Raw genomic sequence first — 13295 nt, forward strand, 5'->3', positions numbered from 1 at the left:
CGATCGGTTGATCGTTAGTTTGTGGCATAGAGATCCGCAGAAAATAGATATCTTTGGATCATCCGAGATTTTTTATCATCCGCAGCCATCTTCCCCGTAATTAGCGCGGATAATCGAGAGTCTACTGTATATGCAAGTTTGTCTCCTTACTCCCCGGAAGAAGCGGCGGTCTGGTGTCGGGAGTGCTGATGTTGCCGAGAAACGCGGCCGGTTTCTCCTTGACCACGAGGTCGCGAGGAGTCTCGAGGGAGCCACAGCACAGAGCCAACTGAAACAGCTTCCCGGCCAGCGTGTCCCCTTTCACCTGCCCCAGGAAGTCCTGCACACACTGTTGGTGGAAACAATAAAGGACCCAAACCACTTGCAGCCATATCACTCTGTTGGGACAAATAGAGGGTGACACATGCATAGATGTCCGACCAATTTCAATGCCCCCCCTTACTTTTGTCTCAACGTGTGACTGAATTTTGTGAAAGCGATGGCCCTAAATATTATAGAGGAGAGTTAATTCAGTGGTAGAGAAAGTTTTTTTGATAATGGTGGAAGTATCCACAGACTTGAAACGTATGGCGATTATCACTCATTAAATAATTCCGAGGACAAATGTATTATGGAAAATCTTTGACAAATGTAAGCAAATGCATGAACATTCTCGCACGGTAATTTTGTTGCATTAAGTCCAGACGCCATGGGCCCCACCTTCTTCAGCTTATTCACAAAGATGTCCTCGGCATTCTGGAAGACCTGCAGCACCATCTCGGTCGCCGGCTGTGTCGTGAACTGTCGGCGAAGATCGGCGCTCGTCCCTGGCAAGGGGAACGACTCCAACAGGTATTTCTTGATCTTGTGTGGCCGGCCCTCCACCTCCTGCTTGATGTCACACTCGATGCGAGCCAGCCCACGGTCCATCACCTCCCACTCGCCTTTCTGGGCCTTGCCGATCACCTAAACAAACAACACAATGTTAGCAACTGTGGCGGCCACAGGTGCAGGGCAGTGCTGTACTTGCGATGATGGAACACGTGATGGACGAGTGGTTCAACAGCGAATGCAAGGTGTGCTGCTAATGCACGATTGCAATCGAGAGATGGGATTGGTGGATCATCCTAGCAGCAGTGGCTTTTGGCAAGCCATCGAACAAAGACAGTTACCGCATCACTCGCTTTCAGATGGGCTTCTGCGGCCAACTGGAATGCTCTTCCTTTCGATATTAGGAAGCCATTGGAGCTATGCACTTTTAAATCTAGATTTAAAAGAATTTCTTTAGAACTGCTTTTTGTGTTCAGTTTGTTGCCCTCCACACCTCCGATTAGCACAGTTGGCTACGTACAGTGCGAAAGAAGTTCAACATATATACTTGTGGTTTTACCCAATCCAGTCATTTCTGAGTACTTGTTTAGATTTGCAAATTTTGATTCTGACGCCGGCACACATGTCCTCCTCATTCATTAATAACAACACGGGATTTTTTTTTTTACATTATTTGTGAAGCATATAGAAATGCAGTTTTGGATAATACACCCGCAATATTAACTAGGGCGACTCCTGGGATCGAATCGCGAACCTCTGAAACAAGCGACAAATGCACAAAGACTCGGGAAAGAATATTTCTGTAAGGAACGGTAAAGTAAAATAGGCCTCAGCCTTCAATACGATATATATTAACATGATGTACTTACACGAGCAGTTACTTCAGTGCTCTTGTCACAGCACTGCACCCCCAAAACTGAAGTCGTGTTGGAAGTCTGTCTCAGACTGCATGACAAAAGGATACACCACATTCACTTGACAGGGAGACAGGTGTGAAACTTGTGTGCCTGAGCAACTGAGGATAGCTCAGCATTGTGGCCGTGTAAGGCAAACGCAGGGGCGGGGGAATATTGGTAAAAGGCTGATGCAGTGTCACTCTCAGGTGTGAACACAGCGACACGTACGTTGTGGCTGTGTGTCAGCAATTCCAGAACGCATTTAATTCAGAAAGTAAACCCCCTCAAGGGCAACAACAATACATACTTGAGGCAATCTTGATTTGAAGCTTTCGCGACTGCAGGAATCCACACTCTTTGGTTCTTTCGGTAAAGTCACGTAAAATCGAGGAGGAGGCCGCTTTCCTACCTTACAGTTACACGCTAATTTCTCACGTTAACATCACTAGCCCTGGCCACTTCTTTATGACCCATGGGCTACATACATTTCAAACCATTTAAAACAGTCTGCCTCAGCAGCACACCAAGGCTTTCCCACCTGATGACGGACGCTTGTGTTGCGCCCGAAACGTCGTGATTTATTTTATTTTATACCTACGTGACTCTACCGAAAGAACCAAAGAGTCTACTTGAGGCATCCAATAATAATAATACAATTCGCAGTCAACAAGCGACGCAATGCATACACACGTACACACACACACACACGCTCATACACGCAGGCACGGCACGTACGGAAATGCCCAGAGGTATGCTGGTGATACGGATGCCCAGATCGTGAATATCCGGAGCCCCGTATCGTTCCATGAGATGCTTCAGCAAGTCCGGCACCTTGAAGCGTGCCATCACTCCTTTGCCTCGGGAGCTGCGGCTCTTGGCCACGAAGGTCCTAAACTCTGCCGCAAACAACAACAACACGAGCGGGTTACGCAGAGCGCATGCTAGGGGAGCAACGACGACGCATTGATTCGGACGTGATCATTCATCCTGAAGATCGCGATATGCACACCGGATCGCGTGCGTAAGAATTTATGTTTTAGATTTGTATACGTTGCGTGTCATTGTTTCACATTGTCCAACACCCACCCACTCCAGTCACTAGAGCCGGCTGTGTTCACGTTTTAAAACAAGGCGTTGAATCTAGAATTTATTTACGAGCCCTCAATCGCGATAATCAATTGATTCGCGACATGGGTGGCTGGGGTGGCGCGTATCGCTTCTGTTTATGTCTGCAAGGAATCACTTGCTGAGCCTTCGTATCATTTCAAATACCAAACAAATTCATGCATCAGTAGCACTGGGGCCTTTAAAAAGGGAAAAAAAATCCGATAAGCGACGTTTCGGGCAATGACCCTTCTTCATATTGCATAGAAAGGCCAGAGAGATTGAGTGAACAATAAGAATTGGAAACTGCACTTCACAGCGATTACCGTGTTTCAAAAGTTATTAGGTAACCATTCATATGAACCTTATGGCGGGACCCCGGGGTCTCATAAGTCCCCGGCTCTTGCATAAACATTATATTATATATTATATATAATGTAAACATTATATATTATATATAATGTAAACATTGTGTTATAATGTAAACATAAACTTTGCTTTTTTTCACCAATGGGTTTGAAGGATGGTGGCAAGTGTTGTCTTGTTAAACTATGCCTTTAAAACTGAAAACTACTTACCTACAGTAGCTCTATTTACATACACTATCTAAAAAATAATTTACTCCCCTCTGTCAATCATCGTGTTTCTCAGTGTGGATTTGTAAACACACTTGTTAAACAATACATAAAATAGTACGCGTTTTCAATGCGCTGTTCATATCGTAAAATGCGTTTTTACAAATGTGACTCTACAGCAGTTGCAGAGCCGCACTTTTATATAATTCAGGTCAAAGCCAGATAAACAGTGGAGGATAAACATCGCATGAAGGCGGGGCAATTGTTGTGCAATCATTTCAGGTCAAATTTACAGGTGCGTTTTATTCATGCCACACAGGTAGAGAGTTGAGAGTGAAACCTGGCCCACTGGCATCGTGAATCATGGATCATGAGTCACCCGGACTTGTTGTGTTTGTTTATGGTTGCTATACAAGCCATCAAATCTACACCACGAAGAGAGTTGATGAACAAGTAGGAGAGTGTGTAACTGGATTGCATTCATGTGCACAGGCGTTTCACATGTGAATATAAAATAAATAACGTCGACTCAAACGCCACTCTTTAGGATTTGGCACACTCAATAACATTTTAATTGATAAATTAAGACCAACAAACCATAATCAAATGGGTCATGCATCGATGTACCAATTGTGGTTACGGACTGCTAAAGAAGAAAATGATGAATGCAGATTCGAAGCGAGTTTAAACGTGAATCTACACCATTTAAATATATTTTAAACAACCCGTTGCAAACATGACAGTAATTTGAAATGTAGCACTGTACATCAGAACAATTTGAAAGACGTTAGAGATTTGAAACTGTCCAAAAAGAAAGGAGGAAAATAAATGTATTTTTACATAATACAGGTTTTTGGGGTAAGATTGCATAAATATAAAAATATGTCGGTAAACCCACCACCACCCGACACAGCCAATTAGTAAGGTTTGTCACTTAAACAGAACATGCCAATTCATTACTAGTACAGCACACCGGTTGTGTGTTAGAGAGCAAAGCCGCAACATTAACAATCTGAGTACATCGTTTCGCCAGTAATTACAACCAGCATCATCAGGAGGCAGCCAGAATTGTGGATTTTAAAATGTAGATTTATTTAAATCTAAATTAAAAAAAACATATAGAGAAACTGGAACATTATTATTACAGAATTTGGTGAGACATGTCGAAAAGAGAATGACTCCAGCTTAGCTTACAAGAACTAAGAGACACAGTGTGGCCATGTGGCCTTAATGAGAGAGACTGACTCCAGCTTAGCTTGCAAGAACTAAGAGACACAGCGTGGCCATGTGGCCTTAATGAGAGAAACTGACTCCAGCTTAGCTTGCAAGAACTAAGTGACACTGTGTGGCCATGTGGCCTTAATGAGAGACTCACTCCAGCTTAGCTTGCAAGAACTAAGTGACACTGTGTGGCCATGTGGCCTTAATGAGAGACTCACTCCAGCTTAGCTTGCAAGAACTAAGAGACACAGTGTGGCCATGTGGCCTTAATGAGAGAGACTGACTCCAACTTAGCTTGCAAGAACTTAGAGACACAGTGTGGCCATGTGGCCTTAATGAGAGACTCACTCCAGCTTAGCTTGCAAGAACTAAGAGACAGTGTGGCCATGTGGCCTTAATGAGAGAGACTCACTCCAGCTTAGCTTGCAATAACTAAGAGACACAGTGTGGCCATGTGGCCTTAATGAGAGAGACTGACTCCAGCTTAGCTTGCAAGAAATAAGAGACACAGTGTGGCCATGTGGCCTTAATGAGAGACTCACTCCAGCTTAGCTTGCAAGAACTAAGATACACTGTGTGGCCATGTGGCCTTAATGAGAGAGACTCACTCCAGCTTAGCTTGCAAGAACTAAGAGACACAGTGTGGCCATGTGGCCTTAATGAGAGAGACTGACTCCAGCTTAGCTTGCAAGAACTAAGAGACACAGTGTGGCCATGTGGCCTTAATGAGAGAGACTCACTCCAGCTTAGCTTGCAAGAACTAAGAGACACAGTGTGGCCATGTGGCCTTAATGAGAGAGACTGACTCCAGCTTAGCTTGCAAGAACTAAGAGACACAGTGTGGCCATGTGGCCTTAATGAGAGAGACTGACTCCAGCTTAGCTTGCAAGAACTAAGAGACACAGTGTGGCCATGTGGCCTTAATGAGAGAGACTTACTCCAGCTTAGCTTGCAAGAACTAAGAGACACAGTGTGGCCATGTGGCCTTAATGAGACTGACTCCAGCTTAGCTTGCAAGAACTAAGAGACACAGTGTGGCCATGTGGCCTTAATGAGAGAGACTGACTCCAGCTTAGCTTGCAAGAACTAAGAGACACAGTGTGGCCATGTGGCCTTAATGAGAGAGACTGACTCCAGCTTAGCTTGCAAGAACTAAGAGACACAGTGTGGCTCAGTAAGCGCGTTGTGACGGAGCGCGTTCCGCGTTGTGCGAAAAGCGTTCCCTAAATTAAAGAAAACGCGTTGTAGTGAAAACGCGTTATCGTGTGAACACGCGGGACAGACCCAGGTGTTGTGGGTTAACTCCCCGAGGTAAACTTTCTTCCAAATTTGTGTTTTATACGCCTTGTGCTCCGCCAATAATTGTTGTGAGTGTCGCTCCTCTCCCCTCTGTTGTTCATGGAGAGAGACTGCACCCTAGTGCCCAGTATCTTCCTCTGCGAGCCTCTTCAAAATGCTGATCTTGACACCGCTGGAAGCAGTCATCGGCCTTGACCTCACCCCACAACAGTGCAATTTTAACAGCTCAACATCAAAACACGATGATGGGTCGCTTGCACCAATCGCACAGCACCACAGCATTGACTCTCAGCTGTTACTTGTGTAGAGGGGGTCACGTGTGTCACCATAATTGCCCTAATCCTGAAACTCGTGCTGCGTAATATTTTCCTTGCCATATTATCTGTGACACACATAATGAGGACAACCGGTAAGTCAAACGAAACCAGAGGTGGGAAACCTGTTCTTAATATTATTAATTTCAGGCAATGTGAACACGACTTTTAGAAACACCGATGCAGCTATACACACGCCAGATTGTCCAGAAATTCAGTTGATACTAATAGGGTTTATTTGCCAGTATTGTACATTATTTAAATTACATTTGTTTGGGCGGCAGGGTGGTGCAGTGGTCACGCCCGTGCATGACATCTTCTGAAGGACTGCCTGGCTTCGCTTTTCTAATTATGGTCCCTTTCTCTGTATGGGTTTACTCCCATGGCAAAACAACAACAACATACAATGTAACTGGTACTAGCCAAACATCCAAATTACTCCTGCGAAAAGGTGGCAGGCCCCTCCTGAACAAGAGTCTTGAGACTCAGTGAGATTGCTTGTGTGGCGATAGAAACGTCGTGATCCATTATTATTTTTTCTACCTACGTGACTTTACCGAAAGAACCAAAGAGTAAGGATTCCTGCAGTCACGAAAGCTTCAAATCAAGATTAATGAGTGTTTACATGTGGGAGGAAATCGGAGCACCTGGAGAAATCCAAGCAAATGGGGGGGCCAACGCTCTATCACAAATCTACAGATGGAACAGGCGGAGTCCACATTATTCGACACCGCCTTCTCTACCTCCTTGACGACCAAGGGGTGGGAGTTGTCGCAATATTTTTGTAATCCACCAACCCTCACCTCCACGTAGTGGTGGTTTACAGGCATACATAGCCACCACAACCACCCGGCTAAAGTAGCTGTAATGCACATCTAAAATTCTACAAAAGTTGATGGGGCAAAGGTCGTAGGTCAATTGGTTTGATTTCTATGCGCATTAACCAGTCTCTAACGTATGCACATTTAGATTCGCATTCAGCCGCCAATGGAACAGGTGGAGTCCAAAAGCTAAGTGGATGTACTGATTGTATCTTCATTGCGGGACTCATCCAGCAGTGGATTGACATGGGCTTCAGGTATCCACGTGTGGACGGGCAATAAACACTGGGGCCACCTGGCGGTAAATGTTTGCCGGTGCACATTGGGACCGGCTCACACGTCTCTGACCCCAGGCAGCCCCCAGCCACTGGCGTGCAACACAGCGAAGGGAATCTCCCACCAATGAGAACCACGCACAACCCATGGTGCAGTCCTATAACTTGGACTCATAAACACAACAAAACCCATAGCCGCCAACCCACACGGTTTACCCGTATTCTGTTGGGGGAAAGTGAGTGTGTTTCTCCCTTGTGATGGGACTTTGTAGGATGAACGTTGAGATTTATAAGGGGCACGGGGTGACCAACAAGGTCTGAATTGGTCTGTAATAAGGTAGGCACTGATAAGGGGTTGACAGCGATGCACACCCCACACAATACAAAACGGCAAGCGGCCAGCAACAACAAAAAATTATAATACATAACTGTCCAATGAGTAATTAGATCATTAAGATCAAAGAAACGTGTTCCTTAAATGGATCAAGTTTATTGTTGCAAGAGTTTGGGAAAACAGGAAGACCGGGTGTGGATTCCAGAGTGGAGCAGTGCAAACTGATTAATCTGAAAAGAAGAGTGAGGTGACCTGCATGGTGGTGAGTGGGTGGGTGAGTAAATGGGTGAGTGTTTGAGTAAACGAGTGGAGGAGTGAGTGATAGGGTGATTGAGTCAGTGACCGGATGCGTGAGTGACTGGATGCGTGGGTGACTGGATGCGTAGGTGATAGGATGATTGCGTGGGTGACTGAATGAGTGGGTGACTGAATGAGTGGGTGAGTGGATGAGTGCGTGATTGAATGGGTGACTGGATGAGTGGGTGACTGGATGAGTGGGTGACTGGATGAATGGGTGACTGGATGAGTGGGTGATTGGATGAGTGTGTGATAGGATGATTGACTGAGTGACTAGCTGAGTGTGTGATTGAATTAGTGACGAGATGAGTGTGTGATAGGGTGATTGAGTTAGTGGGTGACTGGATGATAGGGTGATTGCGTGGGTGACTGGATGCGTGGGTGACTGGATGAGTGTGTGATAGGGTGATTGAGTTAGTGACTGGATGAGTGGGTGACCGAGTTGTTTAGTTGAGTGCGTTCTTGTGACCTGCAGTGAGGCGCGGTGGTTGAACGCGGAGTGGATGAGATGAAGCGGTCAAAGTGTCTGGTAGACCGAGTCCCTTAACGTGGGTGGAGGGGGGAATCAACGAGGGGAAGTTCACTGCAACATTCACCACGGTGGTGCTAGTAGTCGCAGCGAAAAAAAAGTGATACAGGGCTGAATGAATGAAGGTTGAGGCGAGGATGCAAGATGGTGTAGAGGAGGCAAAGAGGAGGGTACAGGAGGTGAGGTGTTGAGGTGGCGTAGTGAGGAGGCGTAGAGGAGGTGTAGAGGAGGCGTAGAGGAGGGTGCCCCGCTCTTGGCGTTGATCTTGGTGAACACGTGTCCGCGCCCCGTCTCGTAGCTCTGCCCGGTGCTGATGCAGCCTCCACCGGCCGAAGCGCCCAGCGTCCTCGCCGAGTCCGTGCCCAGCTCCGCTCTGAGCAAGCTCTCCATTGCGCGCCGTCTGCTCGCAGCAACAGACACAACGTTAAACTCCCCCCCCCCCCCCCCCACCCGGTCCGGTGTGGCCTCTAAATACTTATTTCCTTGGGAGAGGTGATTTATCGGACGAAGTCTAAATGGTAAAATAACACACACAGCATCTACCGAAAGGGAATGCATACTGATGCCTATCTGAATGCAGATTCAGATCATCACCCCGCACAGAAAACCTCTCTCATCACGATGCTCATACATCTGGCTAAAACAGTGTCAGATGGTGAAAGTCTGAGGAGAGAGATTAAACATGTCAAAGAAATGCGACGATTGAATTTCTATACTCTTTGGTTCTATTCGGTAAAGTAACATAGGTAAACAAATAAAAGAAAGCATTATAATTTGTTTTTATTGCTTTATTAGATTTTTTCATTGCTTTATTTTTTTTACCTACGTGACTTTACCGAATAGAACAAAAGAGTATGGATCTTTGCAGTCACGAAAGCTTCAAATCTAGGATTGAATTTCTACAATAATGCTCAAATTAACAGAGCAGTGAATGCCAAACCAACATCGAGCAGCAATACTGCTGAAAGTGATCAGGTTATTAAACAATTAAAATACCATATATCGTGGGAGTGACTGACAAATTAGCTCGACTTTTGGAAAAGCAAAAAGCTAAAAATCTAAGTACGATTTGGCACGGTACACAAAATTCAAAAAATTGTATCTTGTACTAAAGATGAATTGCCTAAGTCATCAACAGATGGTATGTATCGGATTAATTGCTTATGTGGCAGATGTTATATTGCACAGACGGGATGTAACATTAGCGTAAGACTAAAGGAACACCAAATAAATATTAAACACTCTCAAACATAACTGTTGGAAGTTGCAGTACATGCTTGCCAACAAGAACACTTAATTGATTTTGATAACGATGAAGTGTTGTGTAAAATTTCGATTTAAAGCTTTCGTGACTGCAATGATTCATCTTCTTTGGTTCTTTCGGTAAAGTCACGTAGAATGAGAATAAAATAATAAATTTATAAAATAATATTATTGTGTTATTTTATTTTATCAATTTATTATTTTATTCTCATTGTACGTGACTTTACCGAAAGAACCAAAGAAGATGTTGTGTAAAACTAATTATTACTGGCCAAGACTAATTTGAGAATTCATTGAAACTGAGAAAAATGTTATTATTTTAACCTCTCTGACAGCTACAGGCTTAGTGCGGCCTGGAAGCGTATTATTAAGTTATTGTGATTGTAAGATGAGGAGATGAAGGCAGAAGAAGAAGACGTGGGGCGATGTGGTGATGCGGTCGAACGTGGTGGCCCGAGGAGCGGAGGGAGAGATGGCGTGGGACGGGGCGGTGTGGAGAAGGTGGCAAGGACGGCGGACCCCACGTGAGTGGAACAAACGCGTGGAAGAAGAAGACATCTCACATTTATCATTACTTATAGAGGAAACATACAAATTTAATTATTACTAATCAATTATATAATTTCAATAATCCCCCTCCCCGCCTCTGATTTCTGCACCTGATGGGTTCAGTGATGACATCGCCTTTCTCTATTTAAGACCGGAAGCAGGTGGATGGCTTCACTATTCTGGCAAATCGCCCGATGATGCTGGATGTAATTACCAGTGAAACGTCGTACTCATCTTGTGGATTTCCTCTCCAAAACACCGGTGGGCTGAAGTAGTAACTAAGTGGAGTTTTGTTTACGTGACAAATTCCTTACTAATTGGCTGTGTCAGGTGGTGTAGGGTTATGACACATTTATACTTACACGATCTAACCCAAAAACCTTTGTTATGAAATTTGGACAATTTATTAAATATATTGTATACCAGAAAAAACAGCAATTGACTAAACATATACGGCAATAGATGTAACCTCGCAGCAGTGAACGTGACGAAATTTCATCATGGAAATGTCCGCTGCACAAAACCTTCCGTTCATCGCCCCACACGTGGTACCTCAGCCTCAGGATGAAATAAATCATCAGGGAGTTCTCCGTGAGCATCGTGCGCGCTCCAAATCCAGAGTTGAGCCGTGGTCTCGGCACCCAGCCAGCCGCCTTCTCTTCTTGGGGCAGTCGGAGTCCAGCACGCTATCGAAGGGCACGTGGTGAACGCTCAGGACGTGTCTCTTGAGCTTCGACTTCTGCGTCGCTCCGTACGAGCAGTCACTGCACGGGAAGGGCTTTTCCTCTGGAACACAAGACATCCACCGTTGAGCACACGCACGCGCTAATACATAATTTATTTATCACCATGCAGTGGATGCCATAGCATTACAATGTATATGGGACGTTTTATCAATCACGGTTGATGACCACAGGCCCAAAGGCCCAAAATGCCAAATGGCCAGCAACAAATACCTCCGATTAGCACGGTTGGCTACGTATGGTACGAAAGAAGTTCAACATACGTACAAATAGTAGAAAAGCAAGATACTGATTTCCTGAAAAATATCATAATACATTTTTGGGGCTTATTTTGAAGCCCCAACATTTTGCACTTCTTCGTGTGGTTGATGTTGATGCAGAGCAACAACTATAATTTAACATTGAGGTGGTTGAGCCAGATTATTCTATTACAGCTCATTAATTACACAATAATTACCTGCAATAGAACGAGTAAATACACATGGAAGTTAGGTGTTAGTACAATGAAGAGGAAATTCCCATTGTGGAAATGACTCGGTCTATACATTCAAAAATGTTCCCTAAATTTACCCACTTGTTTAAGTAAAATTTACCCCGGTTAAGAAATAGATACTTTTTGGAATTTGTCAAGCAATGTATTTTGCTCAGTTTCCTTCCAATGGTGCTATTGGCTCCATGTCATGAGATGAAGTATCCCTGTGCAACTCTCACACAGCAGTGAACCACCTCATGTAAGAGAACAGCTCGTGGAAGGAGATATCATTGCACTACTCATGACATCCCTTCGTGACCGTTTTGTATCCACTAGGAGGTTATTGCAATTTCCTACACATCACGCGACATCAGAAGTGTTTGCTGGAAGAAGTTTGGTAACTGGATAAGACCATCAATGAGAAGCCAGTTTAATCATGGCTCGGTGACTGAAACCCAGAGTTTCACGGTTTAACCCAACATCCGAGCAGCACCACATCAGATCTCTAGACTCCTCAGCGCAGGCATACAGATATGGTCAACATATGCGTACATTAACTAATTTGTGATATTATGAATTACATCCAAATGAAATGTAGTGTGTGCATTACTAGGACGTACCTAAAGGTGCCAGGTTGGGTTCATCCACCTTGGGGATGCTCTGCTCCACGCAGCCTCCTGCTTCCGTGCAGTCCATCCTCTTGATGTCCGAATTCTGGCTGTTGCTACTGCTGCAATTGTTGACGCTGGTGGTGGTCTTCTTTCTTTTAATGGGCTTAGGTCTACTTCGCTTTTCCTTCTTCTTCTGGCGGCAGGCCCCTCCTGAACAAGAGTCTTGAGACTCAGTGAGATTGCTTGTGTGGCGATAGAAACGTCGTGATCCATTATTATTTTTTCTACCTACGTGACTTTACCGAAAGAACCAAAGAGTAAGGATTCCTGCAGTCACGAAAGCTTCAAATCAAGATTAATGAGTGTTTACATGTGGGAGGAAATCGGAGCACCTGGAGAAATCCAAGCAAATGGGGGGGCCAACGCTCTATCACAAATCTACAGATGGAACAGGCGGAGTCCACATTATTCGACACCGCCTTCTCTACCTCCTTGACGACCAAGGGGTGGGAGTTGTCGCAATATTTTTGTAATCCACCAACCCTCACCTCCACGTAGTGGTGGTTTACAGGCATACATAGCCACCACAACCACCCGGCTAAAGTAGCTGTAATGCACATCTAAAATTCTACAAAAGTTGATGGGGCAAAGGTCGTAGGTCAATTGGTTTGATTTCTATGCGCATTAACCAGTCTCTAACGTATGCACATTTAGATTCGCATTCAGCCGCCAATGGAACAGGTGGAGTCCAAAAGCTAAGTGGATGTACTGATTGTATCTTCATTGCGGGACTCATCCAGCAGTGGATTGACATGGGCTTCAGGTATCCACGTGTGGACGGGCAATAAACACTGGGGCCACCTGGCGGTAAATGTTTGCCGGTGCACATTGGGACCGGCTCACACGTCTCTGACCCCAGGCAGCCCCCAGCCACTGGCGTGCAACACAGCGAAGGGAATCTCCCACCAATGAGAACCACGCACAACCCATGGTGCAGTCCTATAACTTGGACTCATAAACACAACAAAACCCATAGCCGCCAACCCACACGGTTTACCCGTATTCTGTTGGGGGAAAGTGAGTGTGTTTCTCCCTTGTGATGGGACTTTGTAGGATGAACGTTGAGATTTATAAGGGGCACGGGGTGACCAACAAGGTCTGAATTGGTCTGTAATAAGGTAG

This window comes from Petromyzon marinus, chromosome 25 (genome assembly GCF_048934315.1).
Source record: "Petromyzon marinus isolate PM22_M1 ecotype Great Lakes invasive population chromosome 25, UKy_Petmar_22M1.pri1.0, whole genome shotgun sequence".
Lineage (NCBI taxonomy): Eukaryota > Metazoa > Chordata > Hyperoartia > Petromyzontiformes > Petromyzontidae > Petromyzon > Petromyzon marinus.